This window comes from Lycium ferocissimum, chromosome 7 (genome assembly GCF_029784015.1).
Source record: "Lycium ferocissimum isolate CSIRO_LF1 chromosome 7, AGI_CSIRO_Lferr_CH_V1, whole genome shotgun sequence".
Lineage (NCBI taxonomy): Eukaryota > Viridiplantae > Streptophyta > Magnoliopsida > Solanales > Solanaceae > Lycium > Lycium ferocissimum.
In genome coordinates, this window is record NC_081348.1 from 24,109,612 (window position 1) to 24,129,439 (window position 19,828).

At 34.4% G+C, this 19,828-nt stretch overlaps 1 pseudogene; it reads right to left on the reverse strand.

Moving 5' to 3' along the window:
- Positions 1 to 2,212: 2,212 nt before the first annotated feature.
- LOC132062040 (uncharacterized) lies at positions 2,213 to 19,233 on the reverse strand (annotated as a pseudogene).
- Positions 19,234 to 19,828: the final 595 nt, after the last annotated feature.

Below are 19,828 nucleotides of genomic sequence, written 5' to 3' on the forward strand. Positions count from 1 at the left end.
GTAACTTGACTTGAGTCATATTTCTTGATATGCCATGAGTATAATCTTGTTGTAAATGACACTAATGATGTTGAGGAAGTATTATATGAAAGGGAATATGATGTGTGTTGTAGCTATGATTATGGATAATTTTGAAAGGGAGTCTTGAGAATTAAACAAAGCTTAATTTGAAGTATATGGAGAAGGTTGACGAAACAAAGGAAATGCTGCCCAATATTCGTTAGCTCTTAGTCACTTTAGTTTAGACTTAAGCATGTTTTAAATGATTTAATTTAGTACGAATTCTCTTGAATGTAGAGTTATGAGCTTGGAAGGAGAACGTTTAGTCGCTAAGAAGATGTAAGGTAGATGTAAGGTATTTTAAGGCTTCCTCTTTCTTTCAAAGGCATGACTCCTATATTACGATTTCCTACATACTTTTATGACCTTCTTACATTCCAAAAGTTGAGACTAAAGATTCTTAAGAACTTCTTATGAGAAAAAGAGATGAGATGTTTTCTATGATGATTATGATGATGATGATTTTAATGCTGGAAGTTTCAAAGCTTATGGTTGCAAACATATTATGAGATAAGCTGAGCTTATCCTATGATTTTCTTGATTTCACTCATTGTTATGCTCTCACCTCATGTTACTTGTTCCTTCGAGGTGAGATGTAGTGATGATGATTATGCCATAAGGTAATCGGAGGTCACCGACCTTACGTCACTCTGATAAGATTGTAGCTTTAATTGGGCTCACAGGCATGCTTATTTTTATATATGATTATACCGGGCCTAGTTGGCCGGGCAGACACCACTACGCTAGGCGTAAGTGGGCGGCTTATGGATGATGATAGTTACATTGGGCCTAATTGGCCGGGCAGTCACCACTAGTGGGCGGCGTGAGATGACTATCCCGACTGCACATATATGTGTGTGTGTTATGATGTGGTTTTAAAAGTAAAAGTTAGCATGCATGGTATCCTCCTTAAGAGGCAATCATATGTGCAAGTTATTTCTTTATCTCATGTTCCTTATCTCTTTATTATATCATTATTCATGCCTTACGTACTTAGTACATTATTCGTACTGACGTCCATTCTTTTGGGGACGCTGTGTTTATGCCCGCAGGTAGATAGGGAGACGGTCCAGATTCCTAGGAGCTTATTCAGCAGATGCACAGGAGCACTCCACTACTCCGGAGTCGCCGTTTACTGGTATATACTTTTGTGTTTATATTTGGTGCATGAAGGGGTCCTGTCCGTCCTTATGATTTCAGTACTCCAGTTAGAGGCTCGTACATACATTTGTGGGTAGTAGATATCTTATGATCTCTTTAGTGCATGATTTGTACATCATTTTGTCGCCTCGTGGGCTTATACATTGTACATATATGTATATGAAAAGGAGTGATTGAAGATCATTTCATGGTAAGCTTGTATGAGAATTGTGTTGATCTACGTTGAATATGATGATGAGTGGTGCTCTGTGGGCTAGCTCCGGGTACCCGTCATGGCCCTCTAGCTGGGTCGTGACAATTTATTTAATTAGGGACAATTTAATCAAATTACCTATTTTGTCTATAAATTAGTATTTTCTTAAGGGGTGTGCAAATGGCTAAGTGGACACATTTATTTTTTTTTATCCGGAAGGAGTACTACAATAGATTAACATTTAAGGATAAATAAAAATATATACTGTAAGGATAAGGGGTAAAATAATTGGTGCATACACAAGGATTAACATTCGGAAGGAATTCAAGAAAATTATTTTGGGGGGGGGATTAATAATGTAAATATATTAATGCAGGAATTAATTATTATACATATGGTCATGCAGGAATTAGTAATTGTAATTAAGGATTAGGAATGGATGAGTTGTTATTTTAATCAGAGGCCTAAATATAAAAATATCAACAAAAATATGTATCTTCTATTTTAATTTCATAAAAAAAAATATGTAAATTTGGCTTTTACAAATTATATTTAATATACTAATTAGTTGCAAATATTCCTCATAAGAAGAGTAATTGTAGAATTTTCGTAGTATATAAGGTGTAAGTTTTTAAATTTAAAATACAAAAGGTATATCCGAAATTGAATCATATTATAGGTGGTGTTTAGCGTAATTAACTTAGAAAAATCCCTATTAACATGTACATGAAGTAGTAGAGTATAGACGATTAAGAAGCCATATCCAAGAAAATAAACCAAATAATTAACCCCATAAAATAAGGAAGAAGGAACGCATCTTTCAATTAAGAAAAGTAGCACAACCAAACAAATACATTAGCAGCAAATTCAAAATTTAGACGTTATGGTTTCTGAGTTGATAGAGTGAGTTCTGAATATATCTCTCTATCTTTATTTTAGCACACATATAACTGCTGGAATATTTTCCTTCAATAACGCTCGTCAAAATATTGAATTCTACCGAACTCACGAACCAATAGTTGAATCAGCCAATGTTCAAAAAGAGGTGACCTCCTTTCTGTAAAAGAAGAGGCCAGAAGGGCCATCATTTGGCAACAAAGCAAGCTTCACCAAGCTTTCAGCACCTTCTCCAGCAGTTAAGCTCCCAGTATTGGCGTTTACATCTGTTTTGCAATAGCCAGGGCATACAGAATTTATCCGAAAATTCGGATATTTCATAGCTAAAACTCTTGTGTAGGCAATCAGGGCTGCTTTTGAGACTTTGTAAGCTGAGAAGTAAATTGGCCATCCTTTGGCTTCTATTGATTTCTCTGTAAAATCTTTGAGAAATTCACTCAACACTTCGTCGACCTTTGCTTCTGTTAGGTGGTTAGCATCACTTAGCACTTCTATAGCCCATTCGTTGCACAATAGCTGTAGAATAGAGGAGTAAGAAAAACCACATGGTAATTACACTTAGCAAGCAGATGTATACACAAGAATTTGTCCTAGTTTTCTATAATTGTAGCAATTTTTTTTTACTTTTAGTAATTAAGTATATAGAAATCTAATCCATGAAATATCATAAGGACACTAACAAGAAGAAAATGTCGAAAAATCAATTACCTTATTAAAATTCAGTGATGTAGCTACATAGACTGAAGGATTGACTATCCTTCATCCTTAAATTTTATTATCTACATAGAAAATGATATAGCATATATATATGTAAAAAATTACTTATATAGATACATATTAGATTTTGAACATTCTTGGTGAAATTTCTTGCTTTGCCACCTATTACATCACAAGTTCTAGTGGTTTCACGTACGCTTACCTTACTAATGAATTAGTAGATACGGCTTCTAGTGCTAATACTCGTTATTCACTTTACACACACAATATGTAATTTGTGGAAGAAGAGAGAAAAAGAAATAATACACATGGATGGAAGAACCTTTTGTTTTTCTTAACAAACAAAACAATTTGGAGTGCGAAACAATCCTTTTGAAAACCGCTTAATGCGACTGTCAAATATGACTTCCATCTTTTTCATTCCATCGACTTTCACATCTCATGCCCGATTCTTCCATGTCTTGCCTCCAACAACAGATTGTGTGAAGCTCCGGGGCTCTCCTTTGTCGTCGATAGATTGACGTTGAGCGTCCATTGGCTGAATTCGGTACTACAACTCTCCTCTGTTTTTTCTGTTTTGACCTCTCTAAGTTAACTGTTCTCTTTCTATTCTATTTACTCTTTACATGACCTGAGATTTGCTCGAATTTAAGTTTATTCCAAATGAATTTATTTGATACGTAACTGCTATTACAAGTAAAAGGGCATAGAGCCAGTAACATTTATGTATATGATGATATAGGAAAAGTAAGTAGGTGAAAAGAATTTTGAATTCCAAAAGTTATCATAATGAGATGTGTGTGTTTAACTGTACGCTGTGGTCATATTTTCATCCGTCTCCTTTTGTGATCTGATAGGTTGAAAATGAGGCTAAAGATTGATGACACAAAAAGAGAACCCATGAAGTAAAAAATGTAACATTTAAGGGTAGAAAATTAAATTTGCTGTCATTTTACTTTTGTTTTTAGATCTGCTGTATAGAACGAAATTTTGCTTTATAGTTAAAGTACACCAGTAAAGAAGAGTTGGTGCCAGTGAAGAAGTTATGGCATAAGAGATTAGTCCACCCGGCTTGAACATAAGTTTCAGATAAGTAGCCATCTTTGTAATACTATACACAGGAAGGAGATGAAAGTAGAGATAAAAAAGACAATCACAGAAATATGGTCACCACTCACCTCTCCCTACCATTGTATGATATTTTAGCTCAATGCTTTTCTCCATTCTTTTTACGAGCCTTAGTTGAAGATCTCCCTTGAAATTTAATTCTATGCGTGTGTCATACCTGGAACCTAGCAACATCTTTTGACAACATAGCATTCTAAAGTACCCTGCATTTTATACTACTTACTATTGTGATTTACTTGCAATAGAGAAAATGGAGTTCTTAGCTTTACTATTATTAACTTGGTTACTTACACTTCGGAAAATGAAGTTTTAAGATTTCACCAATTATGTATGTGGTTTTAAAATTGTGAGTTTGTATCTGCTCTCTTCATTGAGAAATATGGAAAAGATACCTGAAATAGCTGCTACGACAATCGCGGTAAGGTATCAAACAGTGACACTTTACTCGAATCACTAGCCAAACCAATTAAGATGCTGACACATTTTCTACTAATCTATTTTTTTTTTCATTTGAAGTTGTCTACAAGTTTGCAATTAACTACGAGAGTCGATCCGTTAAATTTTCTCCTAGGTGAAACATATGCGTCTTTTAATTTATACCTCTCTAATTTCTATTCTGGCACTCCTCTTCTGTAGTTGATGATCGGTCCTTACTTGATTTTTGAAGGTATTTCAATGCCTCCTTATATGTGGTTTCTGGATAGCAAAGGTTGGCTACTAAGCTGGGTGTTGTAGCTCTAGCACATTTGATATGATGAATCAAGCAACACTTTGGATTTTGAAGCTCTCAAATGGAGTTTTGTGTCATTATTGAATGTGGAGAAACTAGAAACTATTGCCTCGCGATGAGATAGAGCATGTAAATGAGCTGCCAAAGTTGGAAAGGGATTGTGAAAGGATGACAAGGCGCAAAAATTGGCTCTTTAATATTTGCTAAAACCTGTAAGCTCTTGAAATCTTTTTTATATCTTTCCTCCTGAGTAGCCGTAGTGTTACACCTTGGATTTTCGCACGTTAAAGTCGCATCATGAGTTAGTCGACGCAAGTTCAAAAGAAATTATCTTGAGGTTAAAAGGGATTGAGCTTATTAATATAAGTGGTTATAAGAGCCTATAAATAAGATTAGTAAGTGGCGGAAGGTTTGGAGGGTGAATGAATCAAAGAAGGATGAGTTTCGTCAAAAGTTGGCAAGTTGGAAATACGATAACTTGTACTTTTGGGTGAGATTATAAGTGCTTCACATGCTAATCAAGTAATGATATGAAGTATTTGAATCGTATAATGGTCTCTTGTTAAGTTTGAAAGTCAAACGAGTTGTAATACGAAAGTCAACAAAGGGTGTTGCAAGTTTGTAAATTTCACTGAAATTTGGGTCAGATGTCGCAGATATTTTCTCTCAATTTACTAGTAGTTACGGGGTGATTCACCTACCAAATCGAAGGTCTATGAGTCTTGTTTCCAGAGCATTTAACCGTTTGTCGATACAACGTCGGAGAGAGAGAAATTTGCATTTCCATCCAGGGACGCAAAATGTTGCGGGACAGAGGACCTTGGTCGGTGGCAAGATAACTTTACTTATACAAAAACACCCCAAATCGGATTGGAACCTCATTTCTCTTCAAAGACCAAACCCTAAACGCCTCTTACACTCTCTCAACCTTTCTCCATGGTTCCAGATCACATCTAAGAGCTAATCAAGTCATCTCAAAGCAAGGAATCTCGTAATAATCATAGAACCTTCGTTTCTTCATCGTTTCGCTTCTCGGAAGAATTCTTCGACTTGAAGTAATCTTTGTTTTGGAGTAATCTTCATCAATTAAGGCATTTTTCCTCATCTTAATGATTCTCTTAAGCTTCTCCAACTTAGAAATTGGGGAGAAAATCCCATGAATACCACTCTTATGAACTCATATAAATTCTTATGGATGAACTTTATTGTTTGGGCTGTTTCTTGTGGTTTAAATGCATTTCTTGGAAGTTGGATGGAATGATAATGAGGAATAAGAGTAAGGGAGAAGAAAATGGTAGTTTTGAATGGTGGAATTGAACTACAAATGACCCTACGAACTTACGCCTGCAAGTTGTTCGACGAAATGCCTCAATGAGTATTTTCATAAGTTATGAACTTGGAATTGATCCCAAATTGGTCGTATGATGTAGGTTATCGTTCGTAAGGTATTTGAGGACTCGTGAAACGTGAAAAACTTCGTCGTTAAGGTATGTAGGGCTTTTCTCTCCTTTTCTTAGCATGACTAGAATTCAAATGCATTTTTTTGAAACGTTATCTTGTTAACTTGTGTCGATCATATCTAAGAATGAACGAGATAATCTCTACTTCCTATATGACTTGTATAAAAGAACTCTCTATGCTTCCATATTCGGTTTGGTTATGACTTGAAAGGTCTTCAATTAAACAGGTATCGAGGGTGTTCCAAAATGATTAACCTTACTTCTTTTCATGAATAGTTCACATTGAAATACTCTCTCACATTCCTTATCCTTCTTGTTTACTGAGAGAAGTATAATGTTCATCATGGTACTTTCCCCGTAAAAGTTGAGTTGATTTCACTCCTAATAGTGAAGGTTGTTTCCTTGATTTATATATGGCTTGTGTTGTAGTACTTTCCCGCACCTCGTATCTTTCTTGTCGATTGGAAAAAGATTGTTCACTATGTTATTCTTCATGTTGAAGTTGAGTTAATGGTATTTTATTCAGTTGAGCCGATCTTTATCACTTATATAATCCTTATTGAAGTATATCTCCTATTCTCCACATGTGTTGTTTCTTGAATTGAAAAGATAAAGAACGTAGCGACAATAACGATAGTCGGGGGATAACGACGATAGGTCACTCCGACTCTTCTTATGATATCTCTTTTGAGGTCAGTCTTGCATTGCACTTATATATATGTATTTATTTTCATTACCGAGCCGCGCTATAGTCGGCCGGGTAGGCACGTAGATGTGCACCTAGATGGATTTCTTTCTTTACCGAGCTGTGTTGTAGGCGGCCGGGTAGGCACGTAGCTGTGCATTGCCACTGATCAGTTGCGCAGAGATGATGTTATAATGATGAGCTCACCCTACAGAGGGATTTATTATTATATGATATAATGTGCCTCCACAGTGAGGGATGATTTTACGAGCATGCATTTACATTTATGTCATGGCTATGGTCGCCCTCAATGGCCTCGTTCAGAGTAGGGGTGGGCATAAACACCGAAAACCGAAAAACCGGACCGAACCAAATTAATTCAGTTTTTCGGTTTCGGTTTTTCGATTTTTTTTTAATAACAATTTCGGTGTTCGGTGAGGTGTTCGGTTCCGGTTCACCGGTTCTTCGGTTTTTCGGTTAAACCGATTTTTTTTTTTTATTTTTTTTTTTTTGAAGATTTACTACATGAATACAATTTTTTTTTTTGGAGAAAAAAACATAAGTAGACAATAATATTATAATATTTACATACTCTTAGCAACTAAAATGTTATTAAACATTACAATCGGTTAAATGTTTTATTTAAATCGCTATATATACGAAACCCTTCGGACGTGAATAACTCCAATACTATTGTTGTTCGTAGTATAGCTGGCTTTTATACAATTTCATACTCCCTCCTTATTACGCAAGATTTTTTCAGCGTTTTTTTCTTACTTTTCTACTTCCTCCTTATTCTCAACTTCTTTCATTGTTCCATAAAAAATAAAATCTCGGTTTTTTAACACTACGGGATATTGAATACAAGTATACTAATAATTTGAGTGTTGATTTTTATTATATATAGTATAATAAAAATGTTATACATAGAATAATATTCATATAATTTATTTCACCTATTATAATAAATTAGATAACTCACATAATTTGATTATACACTATATAAAATTTTATATACCTCGTATGATTTTATTATACGTTGTATAATACATTATATTTTGTATATGTGTGGATGATCACTATGGTTGGATTCTAAAGTCATCAAACCTTCAAACATTTAGTCTAGCGTAAACCTCCGTAACTCAAAGCAATCAAGAAGGAAAAATGAAATAAATGGAGAGATGTTTAATTGCTAAAAAAAAATCGAATTAAAAAATCGAAACCGAACCGAACTTCAAAAAGACCGAATCAGACTAATTCGGTGTGTTGTGTCCACTTTCAAAAATCAAAACCAAAAAACCGAACCGAACTTGAAAAAACCGAACCGAAAAACCGAACCCCTAGTTGAGTTTCGGGTTGTCTCACATCTCTTCCCATGGTATCTCTTATGCTTATGTTATGTTTATCTTCCGTCTTACATACTCGGTACATCTTTTGTCGACACCCTTTTGTTAGTTATGATCATATATGTGTGTGTTGGGCTAGATGTTTTGGTTGTTGCACTCCATTCCTCCGGAGTTGTTGCGTAAGTCTTGATAGGAAGGCATGCATATATATCTATTATTATGACTATTCGGGGCCACGCTCTTCGTTGATACATATTATGATTCAGGCTTACGGACTATCGGTCGGTTATAACGTTGTGTTTGGCCTTGCCGGCCTTCTGACTAGTTGTCTTTCTTGGTTGCGGCCTTGTCGGCCTTAGTTATTCATATATGTGTTGTTGGGCCTTTTCTGCTTGCAGGTTGCGTAATATACTTCTTATAATTATTATTCAAGCCTATGATTCTCTTGATATTTGGTTTAAGGCTTCGAGTGCCGGCCACACCCCCCAGGTTGGGGTGTGACAAGTAGATCTCTTGATATTCGTTTAAGGCTCTTCGTTCTTGATATTGGCTGCTTAAATAAATTACTTCTATCTCAACCGCTTGCAGGTTATTTGAGTTTTATGGCACTCAATTCATATTAATATTGTCTATATGAATTACGTTTGTTCCTCTCTTTTATGATTGAAGGTATTGAGAGTGGTAAATCAAACTTGTTAGAACCTGTATGCCACTACAAGAAAGTATAGAAATGACAACAAAAAATTTAATATTTGGCAATAACTTGGTTTTATTGTTGGCAAATGAACTTTTTGTTGCCAAAAAATTTAATTTTGTTGTCATAGTATTGATTACAACAACAACAACAACAACAACAACCCGGTGAAATCCCAACGCGTGAGAGTCAGGAGGGTAGAGTGTCGCGGACCTTACTCCTACCAAGGTAGGACGGCCATTTGTTTACGAAAGACCCTCGGCTCGATAAAAGCATAAAGGAGGTTAGATAAGGCTAAAAATTCAAAGCGATATGGAAATGTAAATAATGAAAGCGACACGGATAAAATAAGATAATCAAAATAGTGAAATAACGATAATAGCGGAAATCAAAGCACAAGAAATTATCTTTGCGATAATGCGACTACTAATAAGGAAGGATAACGAGACTATCTACTAGCCTTCTACCCTAATCCGGTCCTCCAAACCCTCCTATCTAAGGCCATGTCCTTGGTAGGCAGAATCGCGCCATGTCTGTCTAATCACCTCTCCCCAATACTTCTTCGGCCTACCCCTACCTCTTCTGAAACCATCTATGGCCAACCTCTCATATTATTGATTATCGTTGCAAAAAGTACTTTTGGCAACAACAAAAAAAGTTGTTGCACGTTGTTGCAATAACAGCCGTTGGGAAAAGTCTATGCAACAATTTATTTATTTTTTGTTGCCAAAAGTACTTTTTGCAATAATAATCAATCTATGGCAACAAAAAAAAATTTGTTGCCAATTTTTTTTTTCTTGTAGTGTGCCACTAAGGCCATTGCCTTACCAAGTATATGAAGACCCAGGCTTTGAGAATAGTGGGGACACTATTGTTCCGTGGCTACAAAAATGTCGGAAAAAACATTTATGCGGAGGCGGAAGTGGGGAATCGACTTCTAGGATCGGTAATCAAACTTGAATTGATTATGTGGTACAAGGGAAGATTAATGCTTATAGTATTTCTCTTATCATTAACAGGTTGGAGAGGTCTCTCACGCAGGTTAGTTTTGCAGTTTTGGACTTTTTTTTTTTTGGTAATTAAAGATTTTATTTATCAAAGTAGGAAATATGTACACAGTTGCTCTAGGTGCGACTGGACAGAATGCCCCAGTTTGCACCACTTCAATTTTCCCAACTTCACACCTAACATACAGGGTAGGAATTTAAAGACTTTTAAGACATTTGCTAGGTGTGGATACTTGGTGCCTCTGAGATGGACTTCTTGAATCACCTGTCTGATAATAATGCAGTTTTGGACTTAAAATGCACTTTTCCATTCTAATTTTTGCAAAGATAATAAGATATCTTGTTTGGCTTCTTCCTGTAAATGACAGGTTCTAATACCTTTCTCAAGGAGTTTAGAAGGAAAATAAAGAGGAAGTTCATTATAACACATCGGGGTAAATGATCGATCTTCCAAGTGAAGGCTAATAACTTATGTAAATATACAACACATTTTAAAAGGCAAAGCTTTTAGACACTGATTTTATGTTTAGCTTAATTTAAAAAAATTTTAAAAGCTTTTAAAAAAATCTTTCAAGTGTAAAAGTATTTTTCAAAAAAATGCTTTGGAAAAAAAAAAAATTGGCTACGAAAATAGTTTGTGTTTAGCCAATTACTTTTTTTAAAAATAACCTTTTGGAAAAATAAATCTTTTAAAAAAATAAGAATTAGTGTTTGGCATGGAAGATAAACTTGATTTTCAAATAATAATACTGTTCTGAAGATTCGATAATTGGTCTCGAACCGGTAGTGTTACCATAAATTCACTCTCTTTAAGAAGACAAAGGCTGCTTTTGTTTTCACATTTTTGGCAAAAATGATTTATTTAAAAAAAAAAATGCTAGCTATGCAGTAGGAGAACGAATGTTGGAACTCCTCTACATGGAAAAAGCTATAAAAATTTCTTTTTGTAGCTTATTCCCTATAATATGTTACTTTTAACTTAACTATAATTGGTGAATATAAATATGTTTGAGCCTTTACTGTAACACCTCGTATCTTAGAACTCATGTTAGACTCGTAACGTTTTTTAGCGGAAAAATTGAAGGTTTGACGTTTTGCGAAAATGGTTGAAAAAATAACTCTTTGATTAGTTGGGGAAAAAAATGAAAGTTGTAGCACGTAAAAATAGCTTTCTAACGATATAAGGACCAGGCCAATCGAGAGAGATCGGAGCAAGGAATATGATCGTCTCAATATGGCTAATAGTGGAAGATAGAATCGGCTAAGTTTTATTTACTTCTCTTGATGGTTGGTCAAATAATAATACTGTTCTGAAGATGCCCGATAATTGGTCTCGAACCGGTAGTGTTACCATAAATTCACTCTATTTAAGAAGACATACGTGAAAGCGTAAAATAGGGCTTTTGTTTTACACTTTTCTTATAAGTTAGAACGAATTCTCTATCATCAACAACACTGAGACTCTAAATGTCAATTCTAATAAATCCTTGTAATCTAGGAGGGGGGGAAAACCATCTCAAGGTCAAATCAAGAATTCGTTGGCGTTTACACAGTTAGACTTAGGTACTAAGGAACATCATTGTTCTTTATGTTCTAATAATAATTCTTGTGAATGCATCATTGTAGATGCAAAAATGATTTATTTAATCACAAACAGTTTAGAGAATGCTAGCTATGCAGTAGGAGAACGTCTACAATGTATGAACATGACTCAAGATACATGGAAAAAGCTATAAAAATTTCTTTTTACAAGTTATTTAGTTAATTCACGAAAATATTCCCTATACTATGTTATGTTTTTTTAACTTAACTATAATTGGTGAATATAATATATGTTTCGGGCACGAGCCTTTACACTAGAGGTACGGGGGAGGATTTTACAGACCTCCACGTACCCACGTGGTTGAAAATATAAAAAAGTACCTACCATTGTACGTTTATATTATATATGTATTCATGTTCAGCTAACTGGTTTCAGTTTCACGTTCCGTTCTTATCTTTATTATACATAAAAAATAATTTTAACTTTACATACCGGTACATTCAATATCAATTTGCCGACGTCCCCTTTTATTGCCGGGGAACTTTTTTTCCGATGAAGGTACGTATTTACGACGCCGCATGCTTTGTAGGATTTGCTCGTATCGGCTCATTGGTGAGCCCCATCTCACTTAGGTTTAGTTTATCTTTATTTTACTTATATTATATGAATCAAAGAACCATAATGTCCATTGTAGTGAAAGCACTACCAATGGTGTTGAGTATTTCATTAAATTATTATAACAGCAGTTTTATAAAGCGAGATTTCATATTTCTATGTATGCCTCATTTTGGTTGGTTTGCTCGGTCACATGTAGTATTGTCGGTTAGCCATGGTTCGGGCTGTTGAAAGGAAAATGTGCTTTGCGGGGTTCAATATATAAAAAAGTTGAAGACATGTCCATAAAAAATAATATGAACATAACACAGACTATCTACATATTATTTCATGTCCACTACCAATGTGTTATATCATGTGTATTTCAATCTATGAAGCTGATTTTGGTTGGCGAGAAGCTCTGTTGAAGGAAAATGTGATAAAAATGTCAAATATGAACATAACACAGACATCTGCAATTTTCATTACTTGTGTTATATCATATTAATATTGTTAAGTTGAAGGAATAAAAATCTACAACCAACATTGATGTGTAGATCTTAGTGTTGGGCTAGTGATCCAGATAAGCAGTAATTATCCATATCAAACCATTATAACCCTTAAATCATTTAAAAGAATTGTTTTTTTCTATAAGATAATAATAATAATGATGTATAGGACCACTATTGCGTGTGATACAATTTGTTCTTTTTTCCCAACATGTATAATTGAGTTGACAATATAAATTGATTTTACAATATCAATATGTTTTAACAGGCTATATATAGCAAATTATTTACTTTATTTTCTACTATATGATCAAACTAAAATTATAATAAATAATAACCTCTTGTTGTATGTTACCTTAACCTAATGAAGTAACAAGCTATAAATTGCTAAATTTAACAAAATTAAGAGGGTTAACCATATATTTACCTTTAACTTCCCTAAGAAAGAAGCGACATTAACAATCCTTGGGGAATTAGAGAGTTGAAGGAGAGGGATAAATGCTTCACTCATTCTTTTTGCACCATAGAAGTTTGTCTCCAGACATTGTTTTGTCAACTCATAATCTGTAACAATTCCTGCAATTGATTTCTCTATACTTTCCCCTTCCTGCATAACGATTAAATTGTTATTTCACTAAATGTATATGATAAAATGACTGAAAAATTATCAAAGAGAGATCTCCCATCCATTTTCCTTAATTCTAGTTTAACATATTAGAATTGAAATCTTACTTCATTTTCAGTAGAAATGGTTACGAAATCTCCTTCTATTAAATCTTTTAGTATAACAACATCTCCTTCCACCATTAATCCACCAACTCCTGCGTTGTTAACCTGCAAAGCAATCATAATTTCTCATTTTCTTAAAGAGTATGAAAGACGTACAGAGGAAAAAGAAAGGAATCAAAAGAACTTAATTAGGCTGGGGAAGAATGTCAAACTCAAAGGCTAAAAATGCAATATTACAAATACAGAGATTTTACATCTAAGTAGAATAATATAATGACCTCTTTTTTTTTTTCTGGAAGGTGTAACTATCTAAAAAAGAGAAGGGCTGAACCTCCAATGTATTTAGGAGCATAAACACGACTTTTTTTGTTCAATCACCCACTATGATACCTACTTACTGACTAATTCTTATTCGTGTCAAGTAGCAGCCTGTTAAGGGGTAAATCGCTTTTTATCAAAAGATTATTTATTTGAAAAATTCAAAATAGAAATATCTGATTAATTAATGATAGACAAATCTCAACTTTCCATCACAATCCTCGGTAGCATATAAACCTAAGAGATTAAAACCATAATTATTTAGCATAGCATATGGTTGTTGCCTATTTTTTGTAGATCTCGAGGTTCCTTTATATTTTACAAGTGATGAGCGTCCCCACCAGGAAAAATATGTTATTAAAATTATTTTTGCATGTATGTTCACCTATTTTTGTAGTCAAGGAGCCGATACCTTTTCCAAACCTTTCTTTATTTGTTGCACCCCGCAATGGATTCTAATTTAGTAATCACTAGGTGCGGGGCCTCCCATGGTGAGGTCGCGTGATGGGTCAACAACTCATGCTGGAAATATTAGTACTGAATACAACTTTTTTAAGAATTCAAGATATTGAAAAACATGGGTACTCTACCATATCCAAATTATTAGATGCACTGCAACTTAAATTGATTGACAACGTAGTTATGAAGCTGATAGCATTGGTTTGACTGAGGGATAGAGCAAAATATCCCAAAATTCTGTATTCCCACATCCATTTACATCTTGCAGGTGGTACTTAAACTTCATTTAAAATAAGGCAAAATCAAGAACCCAGAACAAATAAAATATAGGAATGAAGCATCACCATACTAACAAGTGAATACTCCCTTTCGTCCATATTATCCCTCTTTTGAGGTCCTTATACATAAAGATACTTAATACTATTGTACTCTAAATCATAGGCATATGTGTCTAAACTACCCTTTTGTTTCTTCTTAAACATCAGACTTTTGTTAACTCTCCAGTAATAATTGAAAATCTAAGAGTAGATTTGGAGGAAACATTAAATGACTTTTTTTTTTCCCCTAAAACGTCAAATATTCTGAAACAAATTCAATTTATTAAAATGACTAATATTTGAGATCGAGATAGTATCATATACTGAAAACATATCCCCTTATCCCCCACTCGTACATTCGTAATTACCAGAATATCGAGCCTTCCAAATTTAGTTTTGATGAAGTTAACAAGAGAAGAAATACTAGCTGGATCCATAACATTAAGTTGATGAAACAAAATCTGATCATCAGTAAAGCTTGACTCCTCTTTGAGCCTTCCAATAGCTTCAAGGCCTCTCTTTTCATCCCTTGCTGTCAACACTACCACTACTCCTTTACTTGCTAGTTGCCTGCATGTTTCATATCCTATTCCTTTGTTTCCCCCACTCACCACTGCATACCTGTACGTCCATACCATATACTAGTATTTATAAGATATACCAAAGAGAATTTAAGTCATATATACTGACTGCATAGACGATTTTATACGTTATTAGAAATAATTTAACATATTATAGCACGTTAGTTTTCTTTTTTTCCCAAAAATTATACATACGTAAACCAAAGGAAAACTACTACACGTTACCTTGTGCTCTCGAGGCTGGTTATTTTCTCTGCCATTTTTGGAATAGAGTTGAAAGGATAAGTAGATCTAGGACTGTTGCTCTATTCAGCTTTTTGGTCTAAGTAGGTTTATCGAAAACAGTGTATGGCGTTTGGTAAAAATAGTCAGAAGAGAGAATTATATAATACTGGAGATTGGAGAGAAACAAGGCGGCCAATGGCTATTGTTTTCTTTATTTCTGATGCCTTGTCCTGTTTCTAGTGCCAGTCAAACCAAAAAAAGTATGCTTTGACTATTATTCATAATTATTTGTGTTAGTCTTATACACTTGTGTTGTTAGTGTTTTTAGTGCTAGTTGAACCATATATGTTGATGAAAAAGCAAGTTACTAGCTCATTATGCTTTCTTGACCTTTATTCAACTTGCTAAGTTAACGAATTTCAAAATGTATGCGGACGCATTTTTGGAAAATCTGCTGAGGATCTACTTCTTGTTTTGTTTTTTTAAGTCAAATTATGCGCACTTACACGCAAAGATTATTTTAGATGCTAAGTGCTTACATGAAACTGCAGAAACTTACCCAGACCCGCATGTGCCATCAATACACATAATTATATCTATAATCTACATTAATCTTTAACTTCTAAAGTTAAATTAATTGATATAATATAAACACCATGTGGGGATAATTTTTTGCTGGAAACTGTTCTTGAAGAACTTGAAAGTTGTAGGAGAAGTTCAAATTCTCAATGTACATCTTTTTAATCCCGAAAAAGTTGTAGCATTTAGAAGCACAATTTGATAAGTTGCTGAAATTAAGGCTTAATTATCATCATTAAGCTTATATTATGTCTTTTGTCTGCCAGGAAAGTTGTGTATGTTTACAGACTGAGTAGAGCAGAATGGTCAGATGATTCATATAGCCAATCCTCATTTTTTTCTTTTTATCATTGCCATATTCCAATTTTCAAGTTCAGCACATCATTAGAAAAGAACATATCCCTCAAAGTATAAGGTACAACACACAATTGCATGTCATTGAATATTATTAGTGCATGCTATTCCAGCCGCTATATCATTAGCTCCGCGTTTACAATGAACAACATGCTCTCATTCGAATGATGAGACTTCTTTCCGATCAAAGAACAAACCAGAAGGGCCGTCATCAGGCTGCAGAGCTAGCCTTACAGGACTTTCCGCGCCTTCTTCAATAGACAATATCCCACGGTTGAAATTGATATCTGTTTTCACAAAACCAGGGCAGACGCAATTGATCTGTACAGATGGATGCTTCTTTGCCATGACCCTCGAGTAAGCGTTCATTGCGGCTTTAGAAAGAATGTAAGCTGACATGAAAGAAGGCCAGCCCTTGGCTTGAACGGAATCTTCTTTAAAGTCCTTCAGGTATTGACCTATCACCTCTTCTATTTTCTCTTCTGTCAGGTTTTCGCTGTCACTTAATATTCCTTTAGCCCATTCATGTTTCAGGTTCTGCAAGTGCAGTAAGAAAACTTCAGTCAGCTAATCATGGATTATCAACCTTGTTTAACTGATACATAGGATGTCCCTTGAATATCGAACTCTCAACACTTATGGAAGCATGACAAACTTGTTACCACATGGAGAGTAGGATTGAAATTATCAATTTTTCGATAAACATCCTAGCTTAATCGTTTACATTATATGCATTAAATTTCCAGAGACAAAGATCCTCTCAACGTTTTGAAGAGAGCGCGAAAATTGAGAAGTCTAAAACCAGATCGTGTTTTGTACTCCCTCTGTTCACTTTTACCCGTCCAGTATTCTAAAAATAGATTTTCACTTTTAGTTGTCACTTTTAGCATATCAAGAAAAGACAATTTATTTTTTCCTGTTTTACCCATAGTATTAATTACTCACTTCAAATCATTTTTCAAATTCAATAAAAATATGCACCAATTAATATGGGTACATTGATAAATTATACACTTCATTTATTATTTTTTAAACAGCGGGAAAAGTTCAAAGTGGACAAGTAAAAGTGAACGGAGAGAGTATGCAATAAATCAGTCTTACACTACTAAATTTTGGACTTCCTCGGGATCTGTTTTTTTTATTTTGATTGCTAGGAAAGTAAAAGAGGAAGTCTTTAAGTTAAAGGTTGAAGAGCATTGTGTAGAAAATCATAAATCGATGGGAACAAAGGTGTTTTTAACGGCATATTTTTAGTAAGCAAATGCAGATTCAAGTAGTTTCAAACTTTTACTTTTTCTTACAGAATTTATCAGTTGTACCGGCCAGGCATGTATAACCCTAAATATTTGAAAGTTAAATCACAGTAAACTGAAAAATGCAGCTACATGGATTGTGGTAAATTGGCAAAAAAGGTCTGAAAGATAGAACTTCCATTGCCGGGTTAATACCTTCAGCTTTCCCATGGAGGAAGAAACGTTCACGATCCTTGGTGACTTAGATAATTGGAGGAGGGGAATGAACGTTTCTGTCAGTCTTTTCACACCATAATAGTTTGTTTCAAGACACTCCTTTGCCAACTCATATGACTGAGTCAATATGTCATTCCAATTGACTTGAGATCCTCCTGTCTATAGCAGAGAGAATGATAAATAATTAGAGAGTACAAAAGATGAAGCCTAAAGCCAAGGGTTTCATGATTACATGTGAATAGTTAAATTTTCCGCAAAGAGAGTGTTATGGCTACTGATCATATTGCTTGATTGCAGAATCTATTAGATTTCAAGACAACACAGGACTTGTTCTGGTTTCTTGACTACAGCAGAAACCTCAAGCTAGGCATTTTCATGGTTAACTCTATATCCAAATCAAGTTGCACATATCATTAAGGCCTAGTAGTTAATTTGAGGGCCGCCTAATTATGATAAATTATCGGGTTTTGTGAATTATCTTAGACATGTAACAGAACACACATTATGATACGAGTATTAAGTTCTGTGCATGACGGTAATTATAATCACAGCTAAGTTAAATTATAACATAATTACAAGTAAATCTCTATAAAAAGCATCAATTGGTAACCTTACACAATCGAGTCACTTAGTTATAAGGCATTTTAACATCAACCGGTAATCTGATAAAATGATAACAAACTTGCTCTACACTGACTATCGGTGTATATAACTTAATTACTTGTTATATGGTGACCAACTAGTCTGGTATTGAGACATAATTAATTGAAAGATCGATTGATTCTAGTTAAAAGGACTTACCCCACTGGACTCTTGTTTAGCTTTTAAGGCATCAGTATCTGCATTTACTCCAGCTATTCCTGCATTGTTCACCTGTCAAAAAGAACAAAATGTCCACAGCTCACCTACCAAATTGTCTTGGTCATAAAACAAGAAAGTTAACCTAGCTGTGATTCTACCAAGATATCAAGCCTGCCAAATCGGGTCTTAATGAATTCTGCCAAAGAAGCAATACTGGAAGGATCCACAACATCATGCTGCTTAAACACCACATTTTCATCCAAACCAAACCCTTTGAGTTTCTCCACAGCTTCAAGCCCTCTCTTCTCATTTCTAGCAGTCAAAATCACCATGACCCCATGAGAAGCTAGCTGCCTGCATATTTCAAATCCAATACCTTTGTTTGCCCCTGTAACTACTGCATACCTGCACCATGAATTATAGATACAGAGTAAAAGCAAATTAAATAGGACTACTTTTTACTAGTAATGTTTCAAATGCTTGAAGAAGAAGAAAAAACAAATCTTTCCGATGAAGAAATTAAGTACTTTGTGGCTCTGCCTTTGGTTACTTCCGCCATTGAGAATAGTTTTGGTTGTGGTTGAAGAGAGCTACAGTTTGTTTTTCTTTTAGCTCGTTGATTCTTGCTCTAGTGAGCTTATATATATGGCTTTTCAGCAGTAATGCATGGAAAAATATGGCAAACCGGCTATCCACGTGTATGCATTTATCACTTCACAAGATACCTAGGGGACAAAAGAAAGTACTGTTGGAAATTTGATTAATAAGTATTTTATTTAAAGTGAAACTTGTTATCAGTAGTCTAGAAATATCTAATTTGAAGTGTAACAAGATTCTTATAGAACATTTACATTTAATTTAGGTTTAAACTGTAAATTTTCATAACAGAATTCAATCTTCCAGAACAGATACGTTCCTTTATGATTTTTTTTTTAAAAACGAAAAATAAACAAAACAAGTAAAGAGTCTTGGTATTCAAGTACTTTCTAATAGGAAAATGATGGATATGTATTTAAAGTTACTTTTCAATTCTAGTTTCAATGTTGGAGGCTGTCATTTTAAATAAGATCACAAGAGTTAGTTTATAATCATGCTTTTAATGTGGGACTCATAAAGTTCCTCCCTATTACCGTTTTAATTTATTTTTTTTTTTTAAAAAAAAAAAAAAAAAAACTACTCCACCATGGTGCAACCAAATCCCAACTACATGCAGATTGACATAAAGTCATTAACAAATGAATGAATGTGGACACTGCCTTGAACACTGGTTAC